The sequence below is a fragment of the Chanodichthys erythropterus genome, chromosome 2, assembly GCF_024489055.1.
Source record: "Chanodichthys erythropterus isolate Z2021 chromosome 2, ASM2448905v1, whole genome shotgun sequence".
NCBI classification, from domain to species: domain Eukaryota; kingdom Metazoa; phylum Chordata; class Actinopteri; order Cypriniformes; family Xenocyprididae; genus Chanodichthys; species Chanodichthys erythropterus.
This window is the reverse complement of record NC_090222.1, coordinates 14,442,010-14,453,433: the sequence shown is the minus strand read 5'-3', so window position 1 is coordinate 14,453,433 and position 11,424 is coordinate 14,442,010.

Here is an 11,424-nt window from a genome sequence, read left to right as displayed (position 1 = left end):
ATGCATTGCGTTGAAAACAGAACGGCAGCTGCTGGCGGAAATCAAACACAACAGCTCGCTCTTTTGTGGTGAGTTCACTCTAATCCAAATGGTGCTTTTCACCTCCACTGAAAGGAACACAGGAATAAAGCTGGCCGCTGACTCGTTCGCAGACGTATATATGTACGTTAATCAGAGTTTATGATTTATACTTCAGTACACAGGGTCCATTTTTCTTTATAGCTCCCACAGTGGTAAATATATCAGGCTTTGTCAAAATTTTCTCTCTTCACAAATCAGTTATTATGCATGAAATGTATATAGCGCTCAGCTTATGTTTGTCTGTGCGGTATGTAGATCAATAAGTAAAATGCATTAAGGGTCATTAAGTGCCCTTTGTCTTTTGACCTTGTTAAAATATTCATTTACAACAGAAAGATAATCTTCCACAGACGACATGAAACAGACAATCACCGGACCACGGGTCTATATCTGGCCAATCACTGTCCATATAGCTTGAGCTTCTAATACGGCCCATTGGACATCTGTAGACTATGAGACTCCTTGGCTTTTATGCCCTTTACTTTCTCTTTGTGTTTTTCTTCCAAATCATCCCCTTGCAATTATAAATTTCTATCTGACATTTTTGTCAAAATTGAGTTATTCACACATTCTTATTTTTCAATTTTGTACATTTTGGGACTTTTTTTTTTTAAACAGAAAGGGTCTATCCATAAAGGCATATGGATAACCTCAATATTTCAAAACAGCTCAGAATGCAGATAAAACCTTATAATTCCAAGATAGTGAAATGGCTTGTTTATTTTTATTAAATAATATGCTACACTTTATAGTCAAATCAAGTCACATATTGCTTTATACAATACAGATTGTTTTAAAGCAGCTAATACACAGCAAAATAACAATGTTAAAATTCATCAATTATGAAACAAATTCAGTTTCAGCTGTAAAGCAGCTCAATAGAAGATAGTATCATTATTTAGCTTAATTTAGTTCAATGTCGTTTCGAATCAGTTCAGTCAATTGTTGCACAGTTCATCAATATAAGACAAGTTCAATTCCGCTATAAGCAGATATACAAAATGCAATAGTGTCATTATTCAGCTTCAATGCTGATTCCAACAGTGTCAATGTATCCAGCTCAATTCAGTTCCAATGTATACATTATACACTCTAAAAAATGTTTGGTTAAAAACAACCCAAGTTGGGTTGAAAATGGACAAACCTAGCAATTTGGTTGTTTTAACCCAGTGGTTGGGTTAAATGTTTGCCCAACCTGCTGGGTAGTTTTATTTAACCCAACTATTGATTAAAAATGACTATATGGCTGGCTAAAAATGAATCCAAAATAGGTGAGAAAGTAAAAATCAGACACATAATTACTAGAGGCAACAATAATAATCAAAAGGTGTAAATTTATTAATAAGCAATTTAATAAATGTTTATTGTTTATTATTCATGATCTTATTAATAAATGCTCTTTTATTAAACATATTAATAAATGTTAATTTCCAGCATATTTTGGGTTCATTTTAAGCAAGCAATACAGTAATTTTTATACAACAGTTGAGTTAAATTAAACTACCCAGCAGGTTGGGCTAACATTTAACCCATCCACTGGGTTAAAACAACCCAATTGCTGGGTTTGTCCATTTTTAACCCAGCATTTTTTAGAGTGTAAGTAAATGCTTGAGTCTTGTCTTTTGCATGACAGCTTGGTATATGGCTTTAGTAAGAAAATGTGATGTCTGTCTGACACCTTTTCTTTACTTACCACTCATATATCAACTTAAACAGATTACCCAATCTGAATTTAAATATTTTGAGTATGGCTTATAAAAGAATTCTTCATTTATGGTGAATTTTAGAGTGATGCTATAGATGGGTGTATCTCAATCCACTTTTGTTCAGCTGTCTGGTTTCAAGCAGTGAATGTATCTGCCTGAGAGAGGTTACCATTTGAATGGCAGAGGTCTTACACTTGTAGAGTTAACGCCTCGCTTGTTACTTTCTGAGGTAAAATACCCACCCGTCTATCACTCTGACAGCTCTGACAGCCATTCAGGGAACCCTGAGGTGCCCCAGTGCGCAATCAAAGGGCTTTTATTGAAAGAATCCAAAACTAGCCTGTCAGGACAGAGAGGCGGGGTCAGCTGTCATGGTGACATGGCCCTGCAGCGGTAAATTATCCTGAAAGAGAAAACTCTAAGATCCCATGAGTAGATCATTTTGAAACTCAGTGTAACTCTTGCACTGCTCTTATCTGCAACAAATGTTAAAAGGAAGGAGTTAGTCTGTTTGAAAGAGGTTTTTTGTCATCTTCATTTGGCCGTCCTCCTCCTTCTTCATCTTATTCCTACTCCTCTTCCTCACACACAGGAGGAACAGAACATAAATCAGAAATTATGTTCTCAATTTTACATTTTTACCACTGGAGGACACTACTGTACAGCAAATGAAAATTATTTTTTTATTACTTACTGAAATGGTGTTTTGAAGACTATTGATGTTGTAAATTATTATTTTACGAAGCTTATTTTTGGTTACTGCAGATAAAACAACTTTTTAGGCATTTTTATATATATCATCTGCAAGTTTTTATGTATCAGCCAAAAAAGTTACAGAGTAACAAATGGGGGGAAATTGTTCAAACAAGTTGTCAAACTTGCCTTGCCATTTATATTAACTGATAAATATTGGCACTTTTAAAAAACAGCTGGAATCATATTTAAAGGGTGTGACTTATTCATCAATGTCTGTGAATGTGAACACAGAATTTAAGATATAGTGCTTACATTTCCTCTTTCAAAGAGTTTTTCTTCTTTATTTTAGGAGAAAAGCATAACCCAGAGTTATAGTGAATCTGTCTGATGTCATTCATTATAGCGTAAAAAAAAAAAGACTTACACTTGCAGTTTCATCAACATAAGAAGAGTTCTGCTGAGGCTTGCTCTGAATCATACAGATGGAAATAATAATGCAATTTCCATCAAAATGAGGGCAGCGCTCTAATTTTGCAGGTGCTTTAGGGTCAGGGCTTGGAACTGAATAATGTTTACATTATCACTACAAAGCTAATGTGTGAAGTGCTTCTTTCATCTGGTATATCATTTCATACCCCTCTGTCATGGTGTCATCATCCATGAGAAGATGACAGCTCAATATGTCGCATGTTGAGTATGTTGGGAATCGGCGACCATGAAGTAAATCATATACTGTATAACATACTGCTGGTGAATAATGTTGTGTGTGTGTGAAATGTCAAGAAACTTTCCACACCAAAGCAGATCGTTCTGTCAACAACCTATTTCAAAGATTCAAGGGAAGAAGTATTGTAAGTTAACATTTTCTTAACTCAATATTTATCTGTTTCAAATTAAAGTAGTTATGGTTACAGCATCTTACATCAAGCATTAAGATCTCCCAATTCCCAACTGTGTAAATAACAGGTGGCGTAAAAGTATAGTTTATATGCTACACATGGCATCTCTTTCGTCATCTGTGGTTGGAACATTAAATTACAACTTAATTGCAGATTTGTTGGCCGAAAGCTTAAAAATGCTGCCTTCAGAGGATGCATTCCAAGGTAGGAAGGGATCAAGGCACATCCAAATCCAATGTTAGCTTCACATCATGTCTCCTGAGATACCTTCTTCTGATTGATTTTTTGAAGGCAGCATAGCTGTGTCCTTCACTGCCTTTGATATCCCACAAGTTGGTGGTCAGTTTGTATGTACGTTTCTGACCAACGTTTTCCACTTTTGATGTCATTTCTAGAAAGAAATTAGTATTGTAATCAAATATTCACTTGGTTATCACCAAAGCTTGTTCTATTTTGTTGTAGATCATTAAATCGTTATGCTGCCTCAGAAGTCTGTCTGAAATTAAGGTGCGTTCATGGCATTTTGTAACTGTAACTATTCTAACTTGTAAAAAGCATTTACGCGATTGTAGATGTAAACTCGTAATTTTCTGAAAGATATAGGCCATGTTGTAATTACCGCAATTATGTGATTTGAATTTATAAAATACATTCACATCCTCGTAGAGCTCATAATTACAGCTTGTAAGATGGAATTGTTTGAGAGCTCCTACTTGTAGCACCTGACTGCTGCAGATTCATTTAGGTGTTGATAATGGTTCCATAGAAATGCATAATTACGAAGTAATTACGACATGGGGTGAATGCAGTATATAACCTTGTACCACGTGGCCACTGTACCACCTGAACGCTGCAGATTTAAGGTGTTTGAATGGAAACACGCTGATCAGATCGATCAGTGTATGACAACGAGTACAGCAAGAGCGATTAGAAAGCATATGGAGCTTTATTTATGGTAATTATGACATGGCGTGAATGCAGAGTTAATAGACATTATTCAGAGCAGCGTATGAAAGCGAGGCTATGAGGAATAGACTTATGTGCTTTCAATGGCATCCGCTGTAAAAAAAAAGCTGTAGCTCCAAGACCACTTATAATTTTCCACAGCTCAGGTCTACTGAGATTTCTTGGAAAGATAATTTTGCAGTGTTTCGTCAGCAGAACAATCCAAAAACACATTAAATAATAGTACCACCCACTGAAGATTGGTTCTGAAGATATGGAAGCCCGTTTCCGCCACTAAATAAAAACCGTAATTGCGACTTTTTATCTCTGAATTCTTTTTTTCTCACAATTGCAAGTTATAAAGTCAGAATTACAAGATATAAACTTTAACTTGCGTGATATAAAGTCAGCATTGCGAGAAAAAAGTCTTTTTTTTCTTGCAATTCTGACTTTTTCCTCACAATTGCGAGTTATAAAGTCAAAATTCTGAGATATAAACTCGCAATTGTGTGATATAAAGTCACAATTCTGACTTTTTTCCTCGCAATTCTGACTTTTTTTTCTCACAATTGCGAGATATAAACTCAAAATTGTGTGAAACTTTTCTTGCATTTCTGACAGGTTGTGACTTTATATCATGCAATTACGAGTTTATATCTTGGAATTGTCACTTTATATCACGCGGTTGACCCTTTGCCGAGAGTTTGATTGACAAGCGATCTAACCAATCATAACGCCGAATCTGCCATTTTGTCCGACAAAGCAGTCAGGAGTTAGAAGATTATCCTCGGCAGATTTGAACTTGAAAAATGGTGCGTATTTACTTCTTTCCACATTTGAAACAACATTCCTTCTCATGTTCATTCATGTTTATTTGATGCTATAAATGGACTAGTAGGAAGAGATGATCGGTTCACGAGCCACTTGAGCTGAGGTGCTACAGCAATCTGTCACGACACATTAAAGAGCCACAAAACGGTTTTTATTGTTCGAATTTCTTAACAAATTACACAACTTGAAAGCTGGGACTTTGTTTATTTGTCTTAAGTAACCTGCTCTGTCTTGTCTGTCGATGTGTTGTCAATGACCAGGCTGTCACTGTAGCAGAGGTTATAGTCGCTGAATGGGTCTGCCATTATGGAGCACCTTTTACACTTCATAGTGAGAAAGTAACAACAGCGATGCCATAGAAATATAGGAGTTATACCGCAAAAACTGAAGTTCAAAGACAATATTATAAAGATTGCAGCGCGCTTGTTTCTCTGGCACGAGGACGTAAACAACTCCAGCGTCGCGTGTTGTTTTCTCTTATTTAAGGTAATTACAACATGATGTGAACACATCATCAGTTTCATTCAGTATCGTGCTCAAACGGCAACAAGTCAGCTGCCTAAGCTTTCGGATGCAGCCATTGTTTTTATGAAACAGTCGTAATCAGTAAGGGCCAGTGATGCAAAATTTCCAGTCAAAATCCGACCCGCCTGCTCAAAATATAGGCCTAATAATTAATTTAGGCAAGAACACTTTTTATGTACTCACTCAATAATGGAAATCTTTTCAAAGAATATCTTAAAAGATTTTAGAGTGGCTCCAGCCGTAGGCTATCATATGCCATTTGCAGATTTAACTGATCTGCTAAAAAGAAACATGGTAGAAAACAAACAACAATTATAAATAGAAAACTACTGTACAAAACTCTTTCCCTGGAGTCTGCAGTGAAGTTCTAAAGCCATTGTAGTGTGTGTTATCCAAAAATAACTCAAAGGTTTATGTAACATTGGGCTACTAACCAACTGTATGTAAAAAGGGAGAGACAGACAAAGGGAGATAGAGGAGTATAGTTTCCAGTCCCTATAATACCATTTCTCTCTGGGTCTTTGTTTAAGCCTGTTTTTAAATGCACTGAAGAGCCGATTCAAAGCTAGAGTTGCATAACTTCTCTCACATTAATTTTTCACCAACAAGTCAAAGCGTTGAGATCTCTTTGATTGGGGGCGGCATGCTGACAGAAAACGATGGAGAATGGTGAAGGGAGACAGACACACTTTTCCCACCCGTAATTGATTTGTGGACTGGAGCATCTTCATAAAAACATCTACAGTAGTTTTGGCATTAACACAAAGGCCATTGAGCCGTGGAGGCTGGTGTGAATAGCAGGGAGTTGGGTTTAATGCACGTTTTCGTCCTTAAGGGAAAAGCACGAATGCACTTATATAAGCTAGAAGAATCAGATGTATTGTTTCAGTATAAATAATCACTGAACTCAAACCTGACACTGGCAGCTTGGGCCAATTAATAAAGAGTTCTCTGTCAGGAAGGTTAAGAGTAGACAGGGTTGGATGCACTACACTGTCAGCACTCAAGCTGAAGCCGTAGCGCCCTACAGAAAACATTGAACTTTACTGGGAATTCTAGAATGCGCTTTTTGACTTTCATGTGTGCGGTTATAAATCTCAGCTTGTACTGTGAAAATAGAGCTTGTATTTATTTGATGCACATAAAATTGACTTTTAGAGGCTTATGAGCTCAGAAAGGCATTGCTTTACATTCTGAATCACTTGTGGCAAAATGTTGAACTAAAAACAGTTGGAAATAACAATGTAAACCTCTAGATACAAAGTTATTAAATCACTCTTGACCTTTCAATTTAAATGTCTGGCCTTAGGCTCTTGGACTTTCAATACAACAAAGAATTAAATGTGACAAGTTACCCATTTGGACACATCCTTAGTCTTTTACACTCTAAAACAAACTCTGAGCCATGTGTTCAACTTAATTGTAAAAAAGAGCCACTGAAAAAAAAAAACACTGAACCATGGCAGTTTACTCAATAGCTATACATACAGTTACTGCTGTAAACACTTGCTTTCAAATCCAGACTCATGACCCTCATCTATTATATTATTACATAAAGAATATTTAAGACATGAGCAGAATGCATTTACTTTTGGTTGTCATCAAGATGTACTTGTGCAAACTACCAGTGTTCCTATTCATTGTTGCACTGTGGCAACAAAATGAATAATTAATATAAGATTCTTTATTATGTGTTTAGCAAAGCCCAAAGTTATTATCATAGAAATCTAGACATAGAAATGAACAATTTCTATGCAAAATTAACTTGTCATTGTCAAGTTTCCGGCGCAAATATGCATACATTAATGTTAATAGCCTATTTATTTCATACTGCCTCTAGTTTAGAGGTTTTCAGTTCTTCAAATTGATTCAGTATCATAAGATAAATTGGAGCTTTTCTATATTTCTGGTGAATGTAATTGTTATTCCAACACTGTTATTGTTATTAATAGCCTCATAACATTATAATTTTCATCTCCCTCAGCCTCTTTTGGTTATTTTTTCTGTGATGAAGGCCTTTGCAGTTTCGCTTCTTTAAGAGTACATTGCTGTTAGTTGTTAGATGTTATATTTCACTAATCTATCTTAATTGTTACCTGGAATATGATATTCTGTTTTGTATATTAGCAGAAGTTAATGTACTGTAAACCCTAACGCTCAAAATAATTAATTGGTTTGAGTAGGACAAACTTAAATTGAACTTTTATGTGTATTTAGCACTTTTTTTTTCTTTCAAGTTGACAGAACTGACATATTTTAAGTAAACTGAACTGTTTAATTGTTTTGAGTTTTATGAACTTATATCTTTTAATTTAGATGAACAACTGAAAATGGGCGGAGATTTCCCAGCATGCTTTGCCCATGGCACTCAAAAGGGAGAGTATATGCTAAAATTGTTATATAATGTTTTTTGTGCAAGATTAATGTAAAGTGGGGGGTTTAATAGTGATTCATGTTTTGTTATGCTAATTTAGAAGAGTTTCTGTTAATATTGGTTTTTGGAGAGTTGGTGACAAGTGGTCCAAACTTGGATTGAGAGCAAGTACAGTATCTCACGGTATCCCATTTTTGTAAATATTTTATTATATCTTTTCATGTGACAACACTGAAGAAATAACACTTTGCTACAATGTAAAGTAATGAGTGTACAGCTTGTATAACAGTGTAAATTTGCTGTCCCCTCAAAATAACTCAACACACAGCCATTAATGTCTAAACCGCTGGCCACAAAAGTGAGTACACCCCTAAGTGAACATGTCCAAATTGGGACCAAAGTGTCAATATTTTTTTGTGGCCACCATTATTTTCCAGCACTGCCTTAACCCTCTTGGGCATAGAGTTCACCAGAGCTTCATGGGTTGCCACTGGAGTCCTCTTCCACTCCTCCATGACAACATCACGGAGCTGGTGGATGTTAGAGACCTTGCACTCCTCCACCTTCCGTTTGAGGACGTCCCACAGATGCTCAATAGGGTTTAGGTTTGGAGACATGCTTGGCCAGTCTATCACCTTTACCTTCAGCTTCTTTAGCAAGGCAGTGGTCGTCTTGGAGGTGTGTTTGGGGTTGTTATCATGTTGAAATACTGCCCTGCAGCTCAGTCTCCGAAGGGAGGGGATCATGCTCTGCTTCAGCATGTCACAGTACATGTTCGCATTCATGGTTCCCTCCATGAACTGTAGCTCCCCAGTGCCAGCAGCACTCATGCAGCCCCAGACCATGACACTCCCACCACTATGCTTGACTGTAGGCAAGAAACACTTGTCTTTGTACTCCTCACTTGGTTGCCGCCACACACGCTTGACACCATCTGAACCAAATAAGTTTATCTTGGTCTTATCAGACCACAGGACATGGTTCCAGTAATCCATGTCCTTAGTCTGCTTGTCTTCAGCAAATTGTTTGTGGGCTTTCTTGTGCATCATCTTTAGAAGAGGCTTCCTTCTGGGAAGACAGCAATGCAGACCAATATGATGCAGTGTGTGGCACTGAGCACTGACAGGCTGACCCCCCACCCCTTCAACCTCTGCAGCAATGCTGGCAGCACTCATATGTCTATTTTCCAAACACAACCTCTGGATATGACGCTGAGTACATGCACTCAACTTCTTTGGTTGACCATGGCGAGGCCTGTTCTGAGTGGAACCTGTCCTGTTAAACTGCTATATGGTCTCGGCCACCGTGCTGCAGCTCAGTTTCAGGGTACTGGCAATCTTCTTATAGCCTACGCCATCTTTATGTAGAGCAACAATTCTTTTTTTCAGATCCTCAGAGAGTTCTTTGCCATGAGGTGCCATGTTGAACTTCCAGTGACCAGTATGAGAGAGTGAGAGCGATAACACCAAATTTAACACACTTGCTCCCCATTCACACCTGAGACCTTGTAACACTAATGAGTCACATGACACCGGGGAGAGGAAATGGCTAATTGGGCCCAATTTGGACATTTTCACTTAGGGGTGTACTCACTTTTGTGGCAAGCAGTTTAGACATTAATGGCTGTGTGTTGAGTTATTTTGAGGGTACAGCAAATTTACACTGTTACACAAGATGTACACTCACTACTTTACATTGTAGCAAAGTGTCATTTCTTCAGTGTTGTCACATGAAAAGATATAAAATATTTACAAAAATGTGAGAGGTGTACTCACTGCTCTGAGATACTGTGTGTTAAATTGATTATAGTGCTGTACTCATTCAGCAAATGCTTTAACATGTTAGCAAATTAACAAGTTAGCCTTTTCTGAATTAGCTTGTTACTAGCTAATTTTAGGCTAATAAAAATGTTTACATTGGCGTCACATGATAATTTTAAGTTAAATGTATGATTGTTAAGGGCAATTAAACTGTATGAGTACAAAATAAAAATCGACCAGTTCTGCTTACTTAAACTTTGAATTCCTTAACTTAAAAATTTTGAGGCAACTGATTACCTCAAATTTTTTGAGATTTGCCAACTTATTCAGGTTTAGAGTGTAAATGAACTGTGATAAAGAAGCTTTTTATATGTAAAACTGTGAAATTAGATTTCATGGAATATACATAGTGTCTTAAAAAGGTATTGAAATCCCCATTAAAAATGATCTTATTTTTTAAATGATAAATAATAAGCTTACATATGCATTATTTAATATATAATTACTTAAATATGCTATTTTTTTGTATATAATATTCCTAAGTTCAAAAATAAAACATAAAATAACATTTTAAGGATAAAAACACAGTTTTAAGGGATCTTTGAGGCCCGAAGGATAGCTGTGAGTAAAAGAAAGAAGAGATAATAATAAAACAATTTAATGAATGAGAGCAATATTCAGGCATTTGGGGATTATTCCAAAAGAACCATGTGGAAACAAGTCTGGACATTGCCAAAAACATAACTACAACAAGGATCCAGCTTTTGTCCAAAATGTTTTAAATATAGTCCTGTCCACATAAAGAGTCCAAAATCACACATGGACAGTGTGTAAATCTAGCACATAGCTATATTGCTGCAAACAATGTCTGTGTAAGCTATTACAATGTGAAATTAAACAGCATATTTGTGCTATTGATTTTTTTTTTTTTTTTTTTTTTTTTTAAGTATGTAACATTTAATTCTGAGCTTTGGTTCTTTTATATATAATACAATATGGGAATTGTTAGTTGGTTCTGAGTAAGGCATAGATTGTGTGCTGAAACACACAGAACTGAAGTTATTCTGTCTCATTCCTGATTTCTCTTGGTTTTAAAGCCTCAGGAAGGCAGCCGAGTCCCTGCTGAATAATAGATTACAGAGAGCAGAGCTGGATGCAGCCGGCCACGCTGCTTTTGTATCAGTCGGCTTGTCCGGCACAAAGCCTCTCTCTCTCTGCAGCTACAACTTCAAACACTCGCTTTCATCAGTGCTCACACTTTCACCCAGGCCAAATATTTATGCATACGCTGTTTTACATAAGCTATGCTTGCTGTTTGCGTTCTTGGCTTGTTGCAAATTACAGCATATCTGTTATGCAAAACTCATATGCACAAAAGGTTAGGCTGGGAAATGAGTTCTGCAAATTATGTTTCTGAATGATAATATGACTTATGAGACATTTACACAAGAAGTCTAATTATTTAAGCAAGGCTTCATGCAACCAATCATGGATCACCACACTCGCGTGCATCACAGTGATCTTTATTTACAAAACAGCCTGAGGAAAATGACCAGCAATCAGTCTGGCAAGAAAAACCCTGTTTACCTCTTACAAACTGCACAGTA